This window comes from Cuculus canorus, chromosome 17 (genome assembly GCF_017976375.1).
Source record: "Cuculus canorus isolate bCucCan1 chromosome 17, bCucCan1.pri, whole genome shotgun sequence".
Classification (NCBI taxonomy): domain Eukaryota; kingdom Metazoa; phylum Chordata; class Aves; order Cuculiformes; family Cuculidae; genus Cuculus; species Cuculus canorus.
This window is the reverse complement of record NC_071417.1, coordinates 2,023,999-2,048,318: the sequence shown is the minus strand read 5'-3', so window position 1 is coordinate 2,048,318 and position 24,320 is coordinate 2,023,999. Positions and strand designations below refer to the sequence as shown.

Genomic DNA, 24,320 nt, shown 5'->3' with positions numbered 1-24,320 from the left:
GAGGTTAAACCACCTTTAAAAGTTCCATAATAAGTCTCTCTCTGTGAGGAGACATTGTACAGGAAGAACAAAAAAAGTATATATTTGACCACCAAACCAATATACTGCAAGGGTCAATGAGTGCCAGGGTACCTAGCTTGGATCAGAAGTCATCCATAGTATTTGATCTGACAATACAAGCTGAGACTGCTATAGGAAAGGCCAATCCCCTGGGCTTAGGTTAAGAAAAATCTTTGGCAAAAGCTGACTGCTTAATACTGTACAAAGCAAAGTTCACATTCCTTTTTGAGCAACAAAGTAAAAGTCTGCACGGGAGAAAAGATGGAGAAAAATACATAGGATGCCACCTTTCTTTGTACTCAATATCTCAAGGTGCTCCTAAACATTGTATTTAGTATCTCAAATAATTTCTAACACGGTCTGTTAACTTTCTCCAACTTCTGTTAGAACGCTGAACTAATCTGAGAATCCCAAACCTGAGTGGCCCATTTTACAGGTGGTAGGCCAGCAAATATCAGTCTTCAGCATAAACCCAGCATCCTACCTCTGCAGCTGCCTCAAGACACTCTATTCCTACATCTTCTATATATTAGCACAATAACAAACAAAATTCTATAGGGGGAAACAGCAGGATGTAAAATCTGCTTATTTAGGTGCATTGCCAATGCTTTCAGTGAAGCCATCCCATCCTCCAGCCAGCTAAGAGTTCTAATCAGAACATGAGGAAATTCAGCTTTAGCTGACAGCTAAATTCTTGAAATAACCACAAGCCATGGTAATTTTGGATTCTGGTTTCTGTCATTCCCTGTCAAGCTGACAGTATAGCATGCAATTTCTGCAAAGGAGAAAAGTCAAGTTTGTTCAAGATAAGGCCCTGAGATGGTTTATTTATTTGCAATCTTTATGGACTGTTTAATGACCTCTAGAAACAGGCAGAATAGGGAGTTATATGACAGATTTCAGTGATTTAGTGCATCAAGAAGTTGCACACAAACTCCTCTGCCCAACAGAACACTTCAGAGAATGCAAGTCAAGGCACAGACAGTGTCAGGGGAAGTCTGCTTAGGGCCCAGGGAAAAGCGAGTGAAAAAGCTGAAAGCTCTTTAAGGCTGAGCACTAGGCTAAAACCAACCAACCGACACAAAAGAAGTCAGCTTCCTATTCATCAAGGAATGCTGTTATAATTTCACTTAGAGATACGCTGCTTTTCTTTTGAAGCTTTTATGACATTTTGTTTGCAAACACTTTAGTAGTGCAGTGATGTACATTTCTCATATGCCAATAACTCTTATTTATGTTTCTCCTGAGCCACATCTCTGTGAGCTGGGATCTTGCTTGGGAGCCAGGACAAGTGACATCTCTTTCAAAGCAGTACAATTCAGTGGCTATTTCAGTGTCTCTCCAGAGAGATGAAGGAAAAAAAAAACCAAACCCAACATCTTAACGTGTGCCTTCCTCAGCAATTTATCCAAGGGGCCCAATGCCTCCCAGACAGGAATTAATATTTCATATAAAGCCCACTGATTATCCTCACAGAGCTTCCCAAAATGGCTGGAAGGAAAGCGATGCTCTGTGTTGATTTCAACTGCTGGATTCCTTCAAGACAGATTGCTACACCATGAGGTAAGAAAACACCACAGCAACAGGCGCTTTTGCTTTCTTATTTTCTTTGTCAGGCTTGGAAAAGCCCAAGAACAGCCACTCCTGCTTTATTTTGGCACCTTTGCTATTGATCCCAGATGCAGCTGCAGAAACATTAAAGAGAACTGCTCCACACTTCATCAAAACTCAAACCCCAACTCTTCCCAGTTTGGGCAAGTACTCAAGTCAGTTTTGTTTCATATAAAGTTTGATCCTGATTAGAATATGCAGATATGTTAAAGAAAACAAAACAAACAACTATGCATAGCCTGAGTGTGCAGACACTGAGGGAACACAAGAGATCAGGCTTCAACCACACACTCAATCACTTGCTTATTTTTGCACATCTTACCCTTCTGATTTCTGTTTGGGACAGGAACCTCACGCTGAAAACAAGAGCAAATACCTGGAGATCAGCCTTGGCACAGGAGTAGAAGTTGTAGGAAACTCCCAGGAAAGCCAGCACTTGCACACTTTGAATTCCTATCCTCCTGGTTCAAATCAGCCTCTGAACTTGATGCTAAACCAAACCAGAATCTCAAGCCTCCGGGGCTAGCTTAAGGCTAGCTTATTATAATAAAGTGCTTATCAGCTATATTCATCCATGCAGTCACCCACCAGTTGCTCTGATGGAACTTGGTCAATAGCACTTCCAGTTGATGTTATTTAGATTATCCCTGGAGTGGTAAATGGCATCAAACCAAAGGGAAAAAAACATCTATGAGTGTGGAGCATGTGCTTCTTTCTTGCAACTTGTTAACCTGCTCTTGCTCTAGCATGCATTACTGCCATTCCCTTAACGCCACGGCTAAGTACTCTATTCTTTGCTGAGAACATACTTCCACAGCAGCACAAACTGATAAATCCTGGGAGGCTGCAGGTGTCACTGCTCAACCATGCACTCCCACACACTGTACAAGAAAAGTTTCCAAACAGGCTGCAGATCTTGAGAGGCTACATCCCTCGTAGCACGGGTTGCACAAGAAGAGTACGCAGTAGCTTCATGGGCGTGAAGCACCTGGAGGGCTCCCTGTCCTCCCTGGAAGGGTTTCAAGGCCCTCAAAGGACATAAAAAGGTGAAGGGAATATGCTAGTGTGGAATACCAAACTAATACTGAATGAAACTGAGTGACCTGGGTGTCTCTGCACCAACAACTGAATAATATCTAAAAGGAAACAAAACGTGGCTCCCGAGTTCCCTCCGTCCGAGGCTTGCTACACAGAAAGCAAAGAACATTGGCTTTTATACTCTCTCAGACAAATAAAATATTTGTGCCTTTTGCCTGTGGGCTATGCTGATAAGAGCTGTGCCTTGCGAAATGAACAAGCTGCCCTGGGGCTGACGGATGCAGGGAACAATCCCCAGGGGACTTGGTACAGCAGCCAGGGAGCAGCCTCAGCCAAGGGGCAGCGCCTGGTCTCCAACTGCATTTACCACCAAGGACTGGACCGGCCGGGGTAAGACACCGCAAGCAGGCAGTGCCGAGAGCCTCGTATCGTCTTCCCTTCCCAACCCTCACTCCCAAAGCGTGAGGTCAGCGTGGTTGTCTTCCTCACAGGGGAGGGTGTGTGTGGTGGGTGACAGTTTCAGAGAAGGAAAAAGAGATGGAAGCAGGAAAATGTCAGGAGGGGTCTTTTAAGTGTAGCAAATCCACTATCAGGATGAAGTTGACACCTTTGTAAGGCTGGCGTGCGAGTCCAGCTTCAAAGCCAGAAAAGCTTGAGGCAGGAGTTCCTAGAGGGTTTCAGCCTTTCACGGGGAGCTCCCGTTATCTGCACATCACTGGGCTGCAGCCTCACATTCACGTTTCCTTCAGCATTATAAGGAATTTCACTGCAGGCGAGTGATGCTTTCAGAAAAACAGCTGTGTGGGAAGGCTTTATAAACAACATCTCTACTCCACAGCTAACTCATTGCTATTCCAGGACACAGCCTAAAGCAGCTCACAACATTCAGTCGTCCCTCACAGGTAGCCAGAAGATGACAGACAGCAGGAAGGTCAGTGCCTTTGCTTTGTAGTCATTGAAGACAAGTAATGGCAGCAACCTACATGCTCAGCTGCAGCTGGTCAGCAAGTCTGACCACACATCTATTCATTGCAGTGTCATTTTTTAACAATCAAAACTTCGCAGAACAGTTTGATCAGGTACTAGAGTTGGCAAAACCAGAAACAGCCTGCTGTCACCCCAGAGGGCAGCCTGCCTCACTTGGGTCAAACGAGGACTTGAGCCCAGTTCTCCTAAATCACTGGCAATCTCTTAACGCACTATACTTGCCATTCACACTAAATTAAAGTTCACATGTTCCTGTGGCTTACAGTGCTTATCTTGCAGATAAAAGACAATGATTGGAAAAAAAGTGAGTCATATGAAGACCCACAACCAGAGACAAAAACAAGAATCACCTGAGCCTTTCCCTAAAAAGCGTCCTACCCCTTGACTCCCTTGTGTTTGAGCCAGTTTCTCCACGTTGAGCACTGTGCTACAGCCACCAAGTCCCAGCTGACAAAGGCAGGCAGGGATCCGTGCTCTCCGGGGCTTGCACAGCTAGAGCAGGAGAACTAGAAGTCACCATCAGAGGGCTGTAGCAGCAGCCACCTCTCATGCTGACTGATGTAGGCTGCAGTCGCTTCACGTTGTTTTCTCACCTGTGTCTGAGGAGAGCAAGAGACAGCCCTACTGACACGGCAGGCTGGCGCTGCGCAGGGAGGGAGGGCAAGCAGCACTGTTGGATTCCAACAGTTGTGTTTTAGCACTGCCCTGAGGCCCCGTGTCACAGATAAGAGGCCTGTTAAGCCTCAGGCTGTACAAGTACAAGACAGGCAGGTAGCTCCAGGCCCAGGACACAGGTTATTTCAGCTAAAGATAAGGCAACAGGGGAACAAAGTTAGCATGAAATGAAAGCGGGTAGCATGAAAGGAGCAGTTCTAGGATACCAGCCACTTGTTTGCAGATTGCATCAGCTCAAGAACAGGTTTAAATCTGAACTCTCGCTAGTGTCAGAGATGCTGGCCCTGACACATGCCTTGGAACAGCTCTAAGGCTTCTGCAGCCATTCACCAAGTAAAAATAAACTCCAACCATACACCCGCTCCATCTTCTAGCACTAAAGTAGCCTCTAGAGAGGGACCAGAAACGCAGAGGCATGCCGGAGACTGGGAAAGCTTCTCTTCCGATTTTGGTTTTAAGATAATACTGTGAGCAAGGGAGGTGGTCCTGCAGGCATTTATTGGATGACAATCCTCTGCCTGACAGCAAACAGTGAAAATGTTCTGCTTAAGTGTGGCAAACAGGCAGTGAAAGCTGCAGCTCTAACCAACACCAGGGAACAGCAGCACATAGAAAGGGGCGAGAAGGCAAAGTGTTTATGATAGACTATTGGAAAAAGGTCAAAAAATCAAAGTGACTATCAGCTTTTTGCAACAGCATCTGGACACACATTTACTGAATGCACTGGTGACTAGTGTAGAAATCCCAGGAAGAAGCAGGGGGCTGGAGCATCGATGGAGCCGTGACATCTAATCTGGGGTGACATCTCCCTCTGGCTAGAGCAGCAAGATTGGCTTTGCCACTACTGGAAAGGAGACTGCGGCAGTTAAGAACAGAGCTGCTCAGGGAAGAAAAAAAGTAGTATAGTGGAGAGAAACCAGAATTCAGTATTATTTGGAAAGCTGAGGTACAAATTAGACGTGGTCTGAAGAAAGAATAAAGAAAGTGCTAGAGTATGATCCTCATTGTTTATATGTAGTGACTAAGGAAGAAGGGACACAGTTTGGGGAGAAAGGCCAAGTACCAACTGTGCATCAAGCCGACATTACAGTTGTGGTGAGAGCCGTTTGACACAGATACTGTCTTGAAGTGGGGAAACCACTTCCAATAACACAACCTGCAAAGCCTGAAATCAAGACAGAAGGAAGATGGGTGCAAGCAAAGGCACAGATTGAGCAGGTCAGATCAATCTGAGCTTAAAACTAAAGACACCCTAGAAAGTCAAAATGAAACACGCCTGTTTATTGATAGATCTTCGACACTGAGCTAAATTTATAACCAAGAACACTTGAAAATGAAACATTCTGCAGAGACGTGGTTATTTGCACAGCTTTGGTTAACACCCTTCCTGGCAGTGAAAGGCACTTTATTGCGGTAAAGGCAGTGCAAGAACATTGCTGCTGTCTTGTCACCGTGCCTCACATGTGTTAATCTCTGCAGATTTTTGCTCTATGGGTCCCTGTGCAGCCTTCATATCCACAACCAGAGATCCTAGGTTACTCAGGTACCAGAAGGTCATCAGTTGCCAGCACCACATTACATCCCAACCACCAGCCAGAACAGAGCAACCAGAACAGCCTGCAGAGCATGAAGACAGTCTCATATCTTCCTCCACATCATCCAAGCCTAAAGAAAAGAATACCCCTTTCCAATAAATCCCAAGTCTGTCATTGCAGAGGGTCACAAGACAGACTCCTGAGAGAGTCACAGGCCTCATGCTGTCACTCATATTAATGATGCAATGCTTTATTAATTGGAGTTTTCCTGAACAGCATGTGTAGTAGCAGCGACACTCATAATTAAATAGGCAGGCAGCATTTTTTTTTTAAATGAGCAGAGAGTTAATTGAATTCTGGAGTCCCTGTGATCAGCTGTGAAATTTATACCTGCAATTTGTGCAGGCAGCAAGAACTAGAGCCTTTGGGGCCTTGTTATTCATCAAAAATAGGCTGATTTATTTGTGCCAAGTATCTCTGTAGGAGGCTCTTGGGCCCGATGTACAGTCACTTTCCTCCAATTAACCTCCCTGGCCTAGAGGGAAAAGAGAATTAGACATCTGTTAAAAGCACAAACCTAGTCTTGAGAAAGTAGGCACATTTCAGTGGAAGCCAGCTCTCATGCGAGTTAACCTCTGGCCACCAGGAGTTGAGGAGTTCCCAGCATGAAATACGTCAAGAACAGCCATGACAAACTACGGAGCTAAAGTTACTCACAAATGATAGGAGGTGGAAGAGACCTGACATGAGTTAGCTGGACCAACCTGCTTCAAAGAGAGCAGGCTTCACACTGATCCGTCTGTGAATATCTCTAGTGTCTGTTTTAAGGCTTCTACCGATGTTAGTACCTTAACAACTGCTACCCCTCCAAACACCCAATTTTCCTATCTCTTAGCTGGCCCCACATGTAACCTCCATAGGCACACAGCTAGTTTGCAAAACTCATTTATCTTTATCAGTGGGTACATGTTGCTTCTCCTTTTATTTTGGGCAGCAGTAGCTGTTTGCTCACTGCTATGCCCTGTGACATACAGCTTACGTAGCCCAGAGCCTCGTGCATTACTGTACTTGGAAAGTCAGCCTTAGCTGCAGAGCAACAAATTCTGGGTTAACCGGTCACACTGGATCCCAGCAGGGACATAAAGGAGATCACAGGGATAAATAGAATCACAAGCACTAAACCCTACAAGCTCATCAGCAAGCAAAGAGCCTCAGTCCTCCAGACCTGACAGGGCAGGGAGTCCCTGGCTTAGGGGCCAGCTCTGAGCCCCCTGGTTTCATTAACAAGTCCTACGGTGCAGGCCAGTAATTCTTCTCCCCCTGTTTTTTCTCTCACTTGTGCAAAACTCAGTTCCCAGAGGCCTGTGCTTTGGTCAGCCACTTTTCATGCCGCCTTTCTTTCAATTCCTTCTCCATCTGGATAAGTCCTTGTACAAAGACTGGAATTGGTTCACCTTCTTAGCTTCTTTAGGTTGGAGCTCAGCACAAAGCTGCTCAGCATGGTGAAAGCAGTTGTTTCTTAGTGTGAAGAGTTTGTACACGCTTTCCGGATACTTTCCAGCCACAGGCCACCTCATGTCAGCATCTCAAAGACCAGACAAAAGTCAAGCAGAAGTCTTGGGGACGGGAGCTGTATCTCCATGCTGTATAAGTTCTTTCTAGACCTCCTCTTAGGACCAGTCATCGCTCAAGAGCACCCATGAAGCCATACAGCAGAGCCAGGAACCAATAATACGCTTGCTCAATGGATTTTTCAGTCCAAGGCAAACTCTGCCAACAATATGACAACATTGTTCTTCATCACTGAGACACTGCACCAACGTGCATTAGCTAATCCTCCTCAAGTGCGTGGGAAACAGTCTGGACTTCAACAGTTGGCTTTTATAAAATCTTCCATCAGAAATGGCTCCAAGGCATAGGCAGATCTGCCATGTGGAAAGTCTGGAGAGCCCACAATGTAACTAGTTTTGCATGGGAGAAATATAGGCCAGCATTTGTATAATAATGTTTGCTTTTACACAGAAAATCTGAGATCAGAATGGCACCTGCTAGTCTCAAAAGCACACCAGAACAGCATAGCCGAACAGTCCACGCTGCTCTTGTCCACAGTAGATAGCAGCATCAAGTTTTTATCTTCACCATGCTGTTTATAGCTATGGGACTCGTGACTTTTGGTTGAGGCTTTTTTATTTGTTTGTTTTAATGCTTGATTTCCTTTGAATGGTTGGAGTTTGGTTTGCAATTTATTTGGACTGTCTTGGATATAAAGTTTATCTTGTCCACCATCCAGGAAACCCCATTACATATCCAAGTCTGCTGGAAATTGTGGGTGGCCAATACCACACCTACCTTGAACGGTTGTTCTCCCCCATCCAATACCACTGGTTGTTTTCAGAAACATTCAGAGGAAAAAAACAAAACCCAAACACATAAACCACAACACATACGCAGTATTGACAGCCCAATTAGTTGTCAAAAAATCTTTGTTTCCTCATAGCTAAACGCAGCCATTTAAAATGAGCAGTCAAGACTTGTTAACAACTCTTGTAAAGATCTTCAAGGATGCCCCGTGACATCAACGTGACAAGAATCTATGAAAAACTGTTTGTATAGAAGCTGGTTTCACAGGCAAACTATTTTATAAACAGATAGAAACTCCTGTTTGTATTTAAACTGGTTTTTTTTATAAATATATCCAGTCAAATGCAATGGAACCACCAAGCAGTTTAGGTGGCTGTTTACAAAAGACGACAATAGCAGCAAGTGCTCCCCGAAGCTGGCCTGAGAACCTCTTAATGGGACATTTAGCTCCCCAACACACTTATCCTTTTGCCGAAATGCAGTTGCCATACAACAATTGTAGCCTGCCTGCATTGGAAAGTCTCTCCAGTAGGTTAAGAATTGCTCCAGTAACTCTGGAGGTCTGCAGCAACCTCACGACAACAGGAGCCCTCCATCTGAATCGAACCATTCTTTAAGGGAGGCTGCTTTCAGCAGGAGTCCAACAGGTACCTTTGCTCACTGAAGTAGACAGTCCTGAACAACAGTCCAGGTCATTTGTGCTGACCCAGGAAACTTCCCGTTGGCCTCCTGCTACACACGCTCCAGCCCTCCCAAGCACTTAGATCTACGCTTAACCACCACCTATCGCGTACAAGTTCACAGAGTTGAGGAAATGCCACAGTGTATTTTCAGGAAAAGATATAATACACGTATAAGTGCAGAGAAATACATGACGGGTGCCAATAAAGAAAATGAGAGTCACAGGTCCAGGGTTATCTCAAATAAAATAGGCTGGCATCAGTTTGGTCTCTAGAGCCACCTTCCCAAAGGTCCCAGACAACTCATAGACCACAGACTGAATTCAGAGATACGTTAGAGCTACTGCAGAGAAGTCAGGGCACAGCTGCAAAGAGGAGAGGGTTTGCAAAGCAGTTCATGACAGAAGGTCCTCAGGAAGATATTTGCTTTAAGAAAAAAAAAAATATATGCCTACACGTAAACACTCTTACAATGAAATCAGAACATTTACTATGAAGTTATTTATGCGACCTCTGCAGGTTTAGTCATAGACAAAAACATTGCATCCATCTGTCATCCTGGATAAGAGAAGCGATCCATCAAACCTAATAACTACTTCTGGAAAGTGGGCGAAAACCACACTCGCTTAATTGTGCCTCTAAGAGACAAAACCTCTCTTCTCTCTCTGCAGGCAGACAGGAGCAACCGAGGTTCAGAAAAGGTCCTGTAGGTCCTGAAACCCTACCGGACACCAAAGGTTTACTTCAGGTCTCTTGAAAAATCCTAAGCAGCAGGAATTAGAGAAGGATAAAGCCCCGGGAGGCTCTCCGGATGGGCCGCGCAGAAGCGACCTTAACAAACAGGGGGGTCATCTCCCGCCTTCCTTCATCCTTCCAGTTTCCCGATGGCACAGCACACAGAGGGGGGGACCCCCACACCTCCCGGCAGAGGGGGGCCGAGCAGCCCCTCTTCACCCCGAAGGAGCCGCCACAGCTGCTCCCGACAGGACACAGACCCGGAGGGCCCTGGGGCGGCCCCCCGCCCCCCCAGCCCTCCTTAAAGCAAACCACCCCCCGAGGCCGCTCTGGCTGGATACGGCCCCGCCAGGCCGGGGAGCCCCGAATGGAGCCCCCAACCCCTCCTCCACAACTGCCTCGCATCCGCTCATTAGCCCTCACTAATGAGCCGCGGGGGGGGGGGGGGGGGGCGGTTAGTTGCCGGGGCAGCCGTTCGGAGGAGGGCAGGGGCATGTTCGGCAGCCAGGTGGGAATAGGGAACCCCCTCGTCTGCACAGGCGAAGAGGGGTGGGCTCCGCCTGTGGGAGCCCGGGTGTCCCAGCCCGGCGGTACGGGTGTCCCGTGCAGCCCCCGCCCTGCCTGCACCGCGCTGGGACCGGCCTGTCCGCTGCCTAACGCAGCACCCCCCGCCTGCCCGTGCCCCGCAGCCCTTTGCACCCCACAGCAGCTCCTCTGCCTGCCTGCACCCCTCAGCCCCTTGCACCCCGCAGCATCCCCCGCCTATGCGCACCCTACAACAGCTCCTCTGCCTGCCTGCAACGCCCCGCAGCATCCCCTGCCCGCCCGCATCCCGCAGCTCCTCCGCCCGCCGCGCCCGGCTCGCTCGCCACAAGAGGGGGACAGAGCACCGCAGTCGCAGCCCGGCCCGGCCGTGCCCGGCCGCCTCTCCCGGTGCGGGATGGGATGCTCCCGGCCCCGCGGTAGCTCCGCCCGCCGCTATCCCCCTGACCCGGGGGGAGGGCAGCACCGACGCCGCCGAGGCGGTTCGCCTCGCTCCTTGTCCCAAACATCGGGGTCTTGGGTCTCGCGTTTTCCTACATTTTCCTTTTCCGTGTGGGAGAAGATGGGGTGGTTCCACACACCACCCCCAGCCGTGGTCCCGCACCACAGTCAGATCCAACACCGCGAATAAAGTTGTTTATTTAAAAGATATTTGAGCAGCCATAAGTGACAAATCATTATTTAATTCCTTCAGTACTCCTGGAAATAACATCAATCAAAATGAATGCATCTGCTAGCTAAATATGAATGTAATCATCCATTAAAATGTTAACATTTGTGAAGACTGTTTATTAAAATAAAGCGATAAGAACCTCATTGTGATTTGACAATAAGCTAATGTCCCCTTAAGGCAGAATTTGAACACTAAATGTTTGGAACTAGATAACATTTTAAATGCCCCGTCAGTTTATAACTCCAGTTCTTCTGTAACACGATTAAGCTTTGCATTGCAGCCCTGGAAATGCGTGTCCTTTTTTATCCTTGTGCGTATACATCGCAACATGGGCCTTCCTCTCCAGCCATGTACACAAACGGTGAATTCACATAAAGAGCAGAAGAGATGAGTGCATGGGATAAACTGAAATAAAAGCCGGTTAGTATAACCCTACCTGATCCAGTAGGTCTCACGTGGCAGCAAGAAGAGCTGAGTCAGGAGTCAGCTTTCCTGCAGGCATGTTGATACTGGGAGAGGTGGACAGAGGAGCACCCTTGGTACCCAACAGTACCCGTGGGGAGTCCCAGGGGGGACTCTCATGGAACCTACAAGCTGTCCACCTACCCAAGCGTGCGTGAAATACATGGCCCTGCAGACCACACTTCGCTTTTATCCTTGTATACATTCCACTTGGACATGCACGGTGGTGTCCTCTACCTCAATTCAATTCTTTTTCCTCTTCTAAGAAGCTATACATGTAATTAGATAACATTCTGCTGTAGGACAGCTGACAACTATAGGCAGGTTTCATTTTGAGTTACACTTTCAATTAAGCACATCATGTTGGGTCCGCTTGCTTGTACATAAGCCTCAGCTCCACAAAGAGTTTGCCGTGTGCCCTTACTGGCGTGCAGGAGCCACACAGCGCATCCGTGGGCACAGAGATCTTTGGCCTTCCCTGTTCTGCTAACTTCAAATAGGACTGCGACAAATTCAGTTGCCTCCTGTTTGCTATGTCTAGCGTTTCACTGGGCAATTCCAAGGGATCCAGGCTCTGAGTTCCTTCTGTGCTTTAATCTCCAGACTTGAGCTAGATCAGTCGTATCGCCATAGAAATCTCATGTATGCCATTGTCCTTTGATAGGTGCGGTTTTATTCTGAAGTACTATATTCACCACGTTAATTAATAATAATCATATGGTATTCATCTTGCAGCAACTTACTCAGGAACTGAACTATTTCAGAACCCATGAAACTGTTAAGCTTAGTCATAAAATCCTATGTTGAAAGATAAAACTTTCAATAGTGTGGGGAGAAGGGAATTTTATATCCTTGTTGGTTTTAGTGTGTACTCTTTAAAAATCTTAAGGATTCTTCACACATAAATAAGGACCTTCTCTACAATTGTATTTCAGCTATTCTGTTTGGATTTAGTAAACAGTGGCTTCATAATTCCCAGTCAATTCAGCTATAAACCCCCAATCACCAGCAATTCATTACATATTAGCTTTAACAGGATAAAACCAAATTCCTTTGATAACCACAAGAAAATTCTGAGAGGTGCCTTTGTCCTGGAGAATTTCTACTATCATTCAGCGTTAGTCAAGCACTAATGGACATTAAAAAATAAAGAATTGCTGGAGACTGTAAAAAATACATCATTTCAGCTTTCCCATGTGACTGAGGCCTTGAGAAATCGACTGGCATAGCTATAACAAAATAATTATCCTGTTATAGCTGTGCCTGTATAACTCCTCCACACGGACACTCTATTCTAAAATTTAAGTGACTTTATTACAGAATAATTACTCGAGGACTTGAGTCCAGAATGAGGTTGTGCACAGGAGAGTTTTACCAGTGTGGCTCTGGTGATTTAAATTCGCTGTACTAAGAAGGTGAATTTTGCTGTGCAGACTCTCAGGAGAGTCTGCTACCAGCATTAGATAAGACATCCCAATTCTGTATTATCTGAAAATTGAGCTTGTCCATTGTACGTGGCACGGCATGCTATTTTCCATGCACTCTCAAAGAGGCAGGGCATCTGCCTCCCAGGGGAATGTCCTTTTGCAGCTCAGACGGAAGGACAGACAGATAGCTCACAGCTGGGGAAAAAGAAGTGGGATTTGGTAAACCTAAGGTTGCATTTTTCAAGTGTACTATCAGTTCCGTTTGCAAATACAAGCTCTGGATGTCCAGCCTTCCCACCCACTTACCAACACTTCTAGCTGGAAAAATACACCTCCGATGCAAAATTCGCTCTCCTTACTGGTGTTCCCCTCAGAGGTTTTCAGAAGCATGCAGGGATTGCATGGGTCACAGCTGACCTTTTAAAAATGCTGTGCTCTTAGCAAGTGCCGTGTACGCGTGCTGCCAAGCGTCTGCCTTCGGGAAGCCGCCTCTGCCCAGCTGCTGGCTGCCAGCCTGATTTGGCTGAGTCATCCTGGCCACAAGTGATTCATTAAAGCCGTCATCACAAGCCGCATTCTTTTAACGAGACTTCACACGTCTCCATTAATAAATGTTGTCACGATTTGGGATGTGGAGACACAAGGAGAACCTCAAACATGGAACACACAAGGGACTTGTAACATCCTTCTCCTCCTCCTATCGATTACCTGCCCGATGAGACGGCGGGTGCTGACCGCGCTAGAACGGGGAGCCTCGTCTCGCCCGATCTCGGCAGCAGAAGCAGCCGTGGTCTCTTTGCAGAGACCACCCGGGAACCTCGGGTGCTTCAGACACAGAGTCATTTACCGCGTGTTTGAAATCGAACTGGTGGAAAGATCTTGTTCGGTCCCAAAACACAGCTGAACTGGCGCACAGGAATCAAAGGAAACAAGCAGTCCTATTAACAGCAGAATCAGTGAAGCCTGGTTTGCTGCACATTTCTTTCAAAGTTGAGCTCCTCTGTGGGTTCCCTCATGCCTAAAAAGACTGAGTCCAAGCCTTTCCTTTGATGCACATGCGTTTAACAGGGTCTCTTTTGCCTATTCAATGTGGTACATTTACTTAATTGTAAAACCTCACTCCCCCAGATCATATTTGCCCAAGATTAAACAATAAGGTGTGATAATGTGTGTCTCCATCGGAAACAGTAAGCATTACCCACTGGTGAAGGCAAACAGACTAAGAGGACAAGAGCACAAGAATGAGCTAATTTATAGAAGTTTGAGGCCTTTAACTCATGCAATTCCTGCATCCAAGACTTTCTGGTGAGTTATTATAGCCTGTTCCAGCGCTTCCCTGTCTGTCAGACAAGGATAGTACCACCAGGCTCCACACTGATATAATGCAATTGGAGTAGAATCATCATAATGGCATCTGGAGACCAGGATAGGTAATTTCTATTCAAATCTGTTTTCAGTGATAGTGAATTTTCTTGTTTTAGTTCAGTTGGACAAGGAAAAAAATATTGAGGAAATTTAAAGTAAATAACTCTACCTGTTAGTGAGCAAAAATTAGAAAATACCCATTTGCCCAAACTGAGAGCAGGTGACCGCTGGTTTTGTTACGCAGTAATGCACTGACACCTCTGTTGCTCTGCAGAACAACTTCCAGCTGTGAAAACCCTTCTGGTGTCTCTCAAAACCAAGCCACTACCCTATGCTTTCTCTGAAAGCGCTGACTCTGGTACTCCAGATGAAGTCTGTTTGGTGGGAAAAGCAGAGCTCTGTGCTCTCCCAGGGATCCCTGTGTGAGAGGGGTGGCTCCTCAATGAGCTGTGAATCACTGCACAGGGCAGCTGGGGAAAGGAGTGGGCTGGAGAGAAGACATGAAACCTTTTTCTATGCATCTTCCTTCCCAAGTCCAAAATCAAGGGGACTAGCCACATATGGAGCGTCCTGCTTCCAAAGAGCTTTTTTGAAACTGCTCCTGTTTTCCCCAGAAGTTTTGACATTCCCCATTCTGGACTCCTACTCGCACTGTAATGGGTTTTATTTCATAGAGGGGAGAAGGAGGTTCTGCAGCATTAGGAAGCAAGGAAATACTGAACAGTTCATGCCTTGCAGTTAAGTGTGTTCCAGGCTCCATTGCAGTCAGAGCCAGGAGCCCAAATGACATCACTGAGGCAAGGATTTCACTCCTGGAAACTTGGGTTTTGCTTTGTGTTTGTGTTAAAGAGCCTGGGAACCCATGCTTGCCAAGGTCAAGCAAAGCTAGCAGGGGCAGCACAATGCTCTTCTCCCCTTTCAAATCTCAGGCACAGCCCAGACCACTGCGTGTATGTCTGTGTCTGAATTATTTAACTGTCCAGCTGGTTAAAAATAGCACACCAGCAACTCCCTTTCCAGCCTTTGACTGTTAAATGGGCGGTCAGAGCCCAGCCAAGTGCGGAGGTCACGCCTGGGCTGCACATGTGGACGGGGCGAGTTGGATGCCTGAGGGAGAGAGAAGCATGTCACTGCAAAGCCTGGTTCCAGCACGATGATATCAGCCTGCAAAAGAAAAGCAAGGCAAACTCAGAACATTATGAAGCTGCCAAAGAAAACACTGTCTTCACAATGAACAAAAGTCTGATTAATTATTAATTGCCTGCCAGCTAATTAGCATTCCCTTGGGCAGCTGTCTACAGAATGCCTTATATTTCCAACCCACCCTGGGCCAACATCATCTATGCAAATGGCTTTGGATCAGAGTTAGCAACTGATTTGTTGCCTGAAACAAGTTTTTCCCCTCCTCTTTCCACGCTTTTCTCCTGTCACCCCACTTTTCTCCACCCAGGGGCTTGAGCTCATTACAGTGTCAGCTGAGCAGAAAACATCTCTTGCTGATGAATTTCTTTCCTGTTCTGGTGCAGGTGGTGCATTTCAGACCACCCCCCAGCAGCCACCCCTGTGCGGGCGGTGTGACGGGAGGGTGTCTGCGGTGCCCCAGCCCTGGCAGAAGCCTGGCTTGGCTGCTGTGTGGCCAGAGAGGAGGGGGAACAGCTCTGGGCTGCAAGGAGCTGACGAGCTGCAGAGGCAGGGACCAAATCTTGGCTTTAGAACTGAAGGCAGCATTTAGGAAATTTGGCATCAGCTAATGCTTGCATTCAGCTCCTATTAACGTTAATGGGACTTACGCACATGCATCAAGGGCAAGCAGACCCCTTACGAGAGCAAAAGCATAAATTACAGCTAAGTACAGCCAGAGCAAGCCTTCAAATTGCTGTTTTACCATGCGAAGAAAGATGCACTTTCCATTTTAAGAACTTAGCAGCTTTAATTATTTTTTTTTCAAAGGGAACAAGCCAATGCTGTTGGTGAAATACTGCAGCAAAACACGAAATTATCTCCGTTTAACATCACACTGCTAGCAAAGGCTATCCATAAACCTATGCAAACCAGGAATCTAGTTTAGGATTGCTGGTATCTCCAAGATGTACCTCTCTGGGGCTTAAGTGTGTATCATGCTGTTCCTGTAGTACAGGACAAATCCCAAAGAGGGTTTGCCATTTCCCCCAAGAACTTCACCCAGCCTCTGTATTTTACACCCGACACCTGCACATACCTGCCACTCATATTCATTAGATTCAAACGTGCTTGAGAACGTAACAAGAAGCAGGCAAAATTTAGAAGGAAAGATAGTGAAGAAAACAAACATCAACTACGGAGTGCTCTCAGGTGTCACATCTGACCATCAGTAACCAGGTGTACCAGGGAAGGTGAACTGACCTGGAATCCAGCAGTGGTAATGGGTATCTCTCCAGCACCTTCACTGAAGCTCATACTGATGCTCCAGCTCCAGAGATCTGAAGAAAGATCACTTCCCTTGCAGGCAAGACCAGGTGATGAAAGATGGGGGTGATTAGAGAAGTCCTCATTAACAGGAGCAAGGGATCATCTGGCCAGAGAGAGTTTTCATGGTCTGTTTACACATATTTTTAGAACAAGGAGTCCTGCATCTAAAACTGTGCGTCCTCGCTATTACTGCAATATGAACATCATAAGTGGGCTGTTTTCCTACCCCAAAGCCAGAAAAGAAGTTCTGATGCAGCAAGGCAATTGAGTTAGAAATGGTTGTTTTCAGGGTGAATCTGTGGGAAGTTCCTTGTTTTTAGGCAAGGAACTTGATCTGCCCAGTAAAAAATAAAAACGCCCTAATTACCACAGTCAAATTCTTATTCTCATCCTACAGGTTTACTGTGCCTGCTGCCTTAGCTCTAACACCCCCCCATGCCAAGAAGGCAGTGCGTTAGTCAAGTATGAGACCATTAAGCTACATCTCTATAGGTATGTGATATAACCCCTTGAAATATATAGGCACTGCAGAGGAGCAGAACATGGTTTTGTAGTACCCTTGTTAATAGTTCTGCAAAGAACCTGCAGCCACGATGCACAGCCAGATATTTTATTAGACTACATTTTCCTCGCGTACATGAGTCATATAAAGTACATAAACTCATGAAGGCTGACTAAGACTAGCATAAATCAGGGATAACGCCACTGAAGCCAACAGAGTTGCTCTGGGGTGAAAGTGGCATAAATCAGAGGCTGATCAGGTACACATTTTCTTTAAGGTAGACAGACCATTAAGTGGCTTACATAGACTTCTTATCACATTACAGTTCTGTAAGGTAAATAACAGTCACCATGCACTGGATATAATGAATTGTAGCCTGCAACATAGAGCAAATGGCCATTTTTCTCAGGGAATCTTTCAACTCGGAGCTCTGGGACCAAAAATAATGGGCAATATTCACCAGCATTCACGTGTGAAGTTCCCATTAGTATTAACAGGTGGTGTGTGCCCAAAGTCAGGATGTATTCATCAGCAATCTGAATTGGGTATTACCGAGGCTGCTGGTGTACATTCCAGTTTCATCCCCAGCAATGATCCTCCCAGGGAGCAGCCACAGCTCTTTACTCACCTTTGCACAGCACTTGCACAGGAAAATATTTACTCAGTGGCAGGTAGAGCTGGAATCGGAGGAAGTGGGGCGGTCTTGTATTGCTTACTTCGGAGCATCAGCCCCCAAAGCAGCATTGCTCAGCTTCACACTGATGGCGCCGCTCAGCCCAGGGCTCAGCGGTGCGTGCACTGAGCACCCACGAAAGGCGATAGTGTCAGGGCTCGAAGGCTGGACGGTAGCTGAAGCCTGAAGCTGGTGAGAGAAGGGAAGTCACAGGGCCAATTGGTAACAGAGCTCATGAAGCCTAGTCTTCAGCTATAGTCAAATATTCTGTTGTATGCTACCACCTTCCCACATACACTCTAAAAAGCTGTAATCTCTCTCTCGCTTTCCCATAGAGTCAACTATATTGACTTCAGAGAAGTTTACACCAAGTTTACATTGAAGAAGGTGTTAAAAGAAATCTGATCCCCAAAATGCAACACAAATATAATTTAGAAAACTTACTGATGAATTTTACAAGATAAATGCCCAACCAGCCCTTTTCCCTCCCAATAAAGCCTGCTTTCTGCCTATCTACATGTATGTGTTTTACCATACCCTGCCTAATTTTTGTGTTACATTTCAAGATGACTTGAATACTGAGCTAAAGCCAGTGTAACAGGCGACCAGACTTTAGCTAACACAGCCAGCCTGTGCATAAGTACATAGCTTTACTAACAAGGACAAATTGCTTCCTGCCCTGAATTGCACCTAAGAAGAGCCGTAAGCTGGTTCAAAACTAAATATACGCCACAGCATATGTGCTTGAATACACACCGCAGTGTATGTGCTTGCTAAGAAGGTCATTAGAACACAGAGCTTGGGGAGAGTGGTGTGGCAGGAGAAAATAAATACAAAAATAAGATGCAGTGGAATCTGCACAAGATTGAAGAAGTGAAAGATACGGAAGGCCAAGGAGCACAGCTGCTTGAAATAATTCCTTAGAGAAGAAACAGTATGGCTGCATGCCTTACCCTAAACCCCCACCTCTGAAAGTATGAACCTTGGCAATGCTATTCCTGCTCTACCCAAGCGATAGGATCTGGCACTACAGAGTACCCTGCAGAGTGCACAAAGATGAGATGGACCATCCAGCCTAAAGCATTAGGTACCAAGATTTTGAAGTTGTTGGCTGTGCAATTTAAAAGATTTTGTTTTGCAAAGACTTTCTTCAGTGCAGTAAGATGGACTGCTTGCCGCTCCAAATACAAGGGCTTAATCCCAGAGTTATTGGCCCGTAGATTATGTGTCCAAGAATACTGTCCGTACCTTTGACAAGCTGTAATTAGTATAATAGAACAATGTAAATAGGACTCTATCTTATAGATGACTGTCAGGGATACAATAGAGGGGTCGGGGGAAGCTAATCCAGAAACACAGTGTGCACCCCCTTAAGCAAGGAATTTGAGTGCAACTAAAAATAGAAGGTGAGACTATCAGACAGCTAAATTGCCAGTGGTATCTTAGCATGGATTCAGTTACATTGCTCAGCGACCCTCAGTGAATTAAATAGATTGAAATGCTAATGATAGAGTGAATTCCCAGTGTAGAGGTGGAATAAAGTAGTCAGATTAGGTTTCAGACAAGGTGAGTTCAATGGCGGCAGGGAGATCAGAGTTTGTTTAGATCAAAGGTACAAAGGTAGTTTGTCTAGATGAGGGTAAGGAGATGCTTCTTTAAAGTTTAGGGGCTCCCCCATGTTAAGTAGAGCCCCAAAACCAGTGTAGACCTGTCAAGCTATTTCAGTGACTGTTATTTTATGTGATTTCTATCAACATTAGAACATTTTTCACTGGTCTCAATATACTCTTCATGGCACTGTCATTTATCTCCTAATTAGTTAAATGCTACTCTGGTGATGGATGTGTGATAGTTCACCTGGGCTGTCACTCAGATTTTACTTATTTCTTCTCAGGTATTCTAACCAGCGTACAGCTTTGATGAAACCATAACTGTGGCATTTATTCTGTTTGCAGGCTCACTCATACTATGACATCATATCTTCAAAGCAAGCAGAGGTTCATCCTCAGTGCTCCTCCAAAAGCTCAGGAAGCAACATTGCCACAGAAAGGAGACACAGGCTTGATCGAATGTCTCACCTGCCATTGCACAGATTGAGCCCAGGCCACCTGCTTAACAAAATTTAAACCCTAGACTAATGATAATGCAAAACGATACCATGCACAAAAAATAAGAACTGAGCCTGAAACTCCATCCATTTAGAACAACCCTGGAGTCTCTCCATAGTTCGTATGTTACTACATAAATTCCAAGATCAATTTAGCCTTAAACAACTGATCCATCCCTTCTCATCCAAGGTCACACAGCGAGTCACTGCCATTAGATTAAAAAAACCTTGAAATAAGATGCACTGTCTTAGCAGTGAGGGCAATTAAAGACCTTACTTGACAAGATAGGGGGCTCACCATCACTTGGAGCTTAAAAAATGAGATTAGGCATCTTTCTAAAGAATGTGTTTCCATTCACTGCCCTTGTAATACAGGATAGTTATTCTCATAAGAAAGTGACATAGCAACTTGTCATTCGACTATAAGTCAGTGGTGTTGTAATACGTCAGTGTCAGTTGTCTGTTTTCATTACAATAAATAAATAAGAATTATGTATTCCAGAGAAGAAAAAGCAACCTAAGCCTATGTAAGGTCAGAGGAGGCGTAGCATGTCATGCCTGTGGGAGTTTCTTTTGCTGTAGTGCTTACGAAGCTGTGGGCAGGAAATCTGAGTTCTCTGACACCCATGTTTTTGGTCTAAACACGAGACCTCACTGCGTGGTCATAGGGTTAATTACTATATAAGAGAAAATACAAGAAACTAAGATTTTCCATAGTAATAATTTGATTTAGGTTGCTCTGTTCCAGTGATAAGATTCTAAAAGAAACGGTTTTCAGCTGGCAGCTGACGCTGCAGAAATCAGCCCCTCAGCCAGACGAGCTGCTTTTTGAGCTTCTCAGACACTGCATATGGGATGGGATTCACTTCTGCCTTGCTCTTCACTGGGATCAGTTCTTGGTTTAGTCTCAGTATTGCTACAGGAAAAACACTATGTGGCCAATATTTGGGAACTGCATGAGACTGCTTTGATGACTGCCCAGGAACCATCATCCTCAGCATTGAAGGGTAATAAGAGTCTGGGACCAATTCTCTGCTCTACCAGTGAATATCTGAGTAGCTATAGTCACTCAAGCACAGAGAGGCTGACAGGAGAGCCTCACCCCTTGCGTTTGCAGTCCAAAATGAGATTCAAGAAGTGGAAACAATTCCTGAGAAGCAGAGCCCTGGTGTGCTCCCTCCATTCATAGTAACAGTCCACTTTATGCCAAGTGACTCATTACCATGAGTGGAGGTAACGCGATTCAACCAGAAAAGTACATGCAATTTGCATAGACTACTTTCCCATTCGGTTTCCATGCTGTATAGTAACAGGGACTGCCTTCAAGACGAAAAAAGGAAAGTCCCATGAGTAATTCTTTGCTTCTGTGTTAAGAGGTAAGAGATTGAAGAGACATTTAGATATGGCAGTCTGGAAAAAAACCCTCATATTGTGAAGAAGGAAGCCTTGTGTTCCAGTTATTTCTAATGTTGTGGAAGTGAAATGAAACTAGTGTTTGGGGGATGTTCCAAACACCACTTGAAGTAAGAATAAATGTTTCTTTGCAGCCCATGGAAGTCAGTGCTGGAAGGAAGAAAGACGAGGGAGCCTCAGACATGAATTGGATGTGTTTCAATATTTGCTTTTCTTCCCCAGCTGGATACACCACCTCATCAGCCTCTGGACAAAGATGCACCACTAGAGAGCTGGTGATGGCCTTCAGACTCATTCCTTGCTCTGGACACTGCAGCATTTCACAGAATGAAGCTCAAAGAGAGATTTCAGAATTCATGTATCAGACCATTAACCTAAAACGAGGATGTGATTTCACTTATAGCTCTGCACTGAGATGCAGTAACTGCAGAGGGTTGTTTATCATTTCTCTCACTGAAGCACTTGCCGGCAGATAGGAATAAGCAACTGGTTCCAGTGAAGTCTCAAGGGCAAACCCAAGCTGCTTACTTTGTGCATAAACGGTTTGATGTGACAGGGCATGGGGGAAGCAGAAAATCTGTCAGGCAAAATAAACAGGAAAGAAAATATTACTTCAGAATAACTCATCCCAAGTAAATTGAGCTTTCTGAAGAAGCAGCATGCAAACTATTGGGTTTCAAGAGTTTCACCCTGGCTCCAGGCAATGTGTGATGCTTCACTTGACAAACAAGCCAAGCTCCAGAACGACAACTTCGCTAGAGTAACAGAGCAAGGAGGGATCAGAGAAAACTGAAGTGACACACGGCTCACCAGATACAGGGTTTATTTTACCGTGGGAGAGCAGTCGGGCTTTGGGCAAAGTGGATAAGCATACAAACTTGAAACCCACAAAACCTTTCCACACACTTTGAATCAACTGCAAAGTCAACTACACTGTATTTTAAGAAGTATGCAGAAGTGAAGTTGCACCTCCTTACAGCAACACATAAAAAGATATGCAAATCAGCATCCAACTACAAACCTGTGGCTTTACTCAGTTTTCCATCCAAAGGTTTATGTCTCATGAAGTCTGCTCCCTCTGCTTTGCATTTCTTATCCTTCCGACCCAGTGGCTCAAAGGTCATACCTACCTAAAATTGTGCTGCTGCTGGAAAAGGATGTTCAGCTCTGCCCTCCTGGAGGATGGGATGTGTCACTGCAGGGCTGGGTGAAATTACACCGTCTACAAAACGCTTCCTTAATCTTCCGAGGCACTTTTCTTAAACTGCATACAAGAAACCAGCTGGAAACTAAAGACAGGTAATAGGAGGGCACTGCAAGAAAATATAGAATTCAGCAATAACAGAGGAAAAATCAAATCCCTATGAAATATCTGAAAATCTGCTTCACATTTTGATCTGGTTCAAAGGATGCATCCCCTTGATAGGAAAATCAGGGCTCAGGAGAGAATAGCAGATAGCAAAGTCTTCTCTCAGCACAGGATCATTCCTGGTTCCCACATCCCAGATAGTCCCAGAAATCCTTCCCATTCTTACCACGTAGTTCAAACTCCTTTGCTTTCCCACAGCATTTGAGCTGTGCTCCCAGCCACACAGGATGCGTTTGTTTGTGGATGAATCCCTGTGAGTCTGTTCTCAGCAAGAAACATCATCCAGAACTGGGACACAGAACTAAGACATAGAAAGATCCACAGTTGCTTCAGAACTTCCTTTGAAGTGGAAAAGCGATGCCCGTTCTGGAAGACCTTGCAACAGGGGAGACCACCCAGGTGACGAGACCATTGCTTTCAGCTGATGAGCAGAAGGGTGTGGGCTCTCCTCAGGACCTGGCAGAGGTTCCACAGCAGTTTGGGGATCTGCTTCATTTGTGCTGCAGGAAAATTTCAGCAGACCCAGTTCTGGAGTATGTTTAGTACCATGCACATTAAATAATCCACATCAGATAAAAGTGGGCATGGATTATTTTAATGTGAATTAAAATAACCTGCAACTAATTCCTGATATAGGTAATCTCTGCTAATCTCTGCTGCAACCATCTCTCCAGGATTCTGGAGACAGCAGTTCCATCCTAGCAATCTCCTCTCACATCTTGACTCCCTCTCCCACCTCTCACCCGTCAGATGGCCAATGCTCAGGGCCCACATGGATGTTCTTGCTCTGTGCATCCTTTAGCAGACGGAGGATGAGACAGCTCTGTCCCTTCGCTGTTGCAGAAGCGCTCTATGAGGCACTGTCAAACAGACACACAGCATTTCTCAACACTACCAACTCCTTGGCTTTCCCTAAGAAAAAGGGTTGTTAACTAAGGTTTGTTTCATTGTTTGTCTGTTTCAGAAGAGGGGAGGGAGGAGAGGAAACCAGCCGCAAGCTCTTGTAAGCACTGATACAACCCTAAGGGCTTCTCCACATTAAAGCTGATACAGCAGTGTAACTCCTACAGACTGCTATTGTGGTTTGTGTTTGCACTCTCTGTTCTTTAATTACAACTGTTGCGACAACTGTTTACAAGACCACTTGCGGCTCTGTCTTGGAAATCAATTCAGATGTCAACAGTTACATCGTGAATGGGCTTGCAGCAAATGGTTAAAGGCCATAAACTTGAGATCAGAAAGTGTAAATCTTAAAAAAAAGAAAGAGCTGTCTTCTCAAGGCATATGACAGGGAGCTCCTTGACTAGGGAGGACACCAGCGGACACCAGTCTCTGGTCACCAAAGGGATGCATGCACAGTGGTGTGTGTGCACCCAGTGGGTCAGTAGTGTTGTTTTCTTCTTCATTGATGACATGAACACATAACGTTAATAATAATCCACTTTGTAAGTAGGGATAAAGCCTCTAAAACATAAATCTTTGTCTTCTCAGCATTTCCCAGGTTCTTTTGCAAGTGGGCTACAAGTGGTAGTGGCTGGAAAGCTCATCTCCAATCGAAACCCCCTGGGGCAGAGCTCCGTGAGGAAACGGCAGTCAAAATGTATGAGGTGAGGCTTTACAAATGGGGAACCGAGGCACAGGATGACTAATAATAAT

The 24,320-nt window shown here is 45.6% G+C and overlaps 1 long non-coding RNA gene across 1 annotated transcript in view; it reads right to left on the bottom strand.

Moving 5' to 3' along the window:
• Positions 1-11,466: 11,466 nt before the first annotated feature.
• Positions 11,467-24,320, bottom strand: part of LOC128853919 (uncharacterized) — a 188,313-nt gene continuing 175,459 nt past the window's right edge. The window contains exons 9-12 of the long non-coding RNA XR_008452747.1: positions 22,426-23,164; positions 17,731-17,964; positions 16,535-16,703; positions 11,467-15,316 (exon numbers count right to left, since the gene is read on the bottom strand). This is a non-coding gene — a long non-coding RNA (uncharacterized LOC128853919). The remainder of the gene's footprint in view (positions 15,317-16,534; positions 16,704-17,730; positions 17,965-22,425; positions 23,165-24,320) is intronic.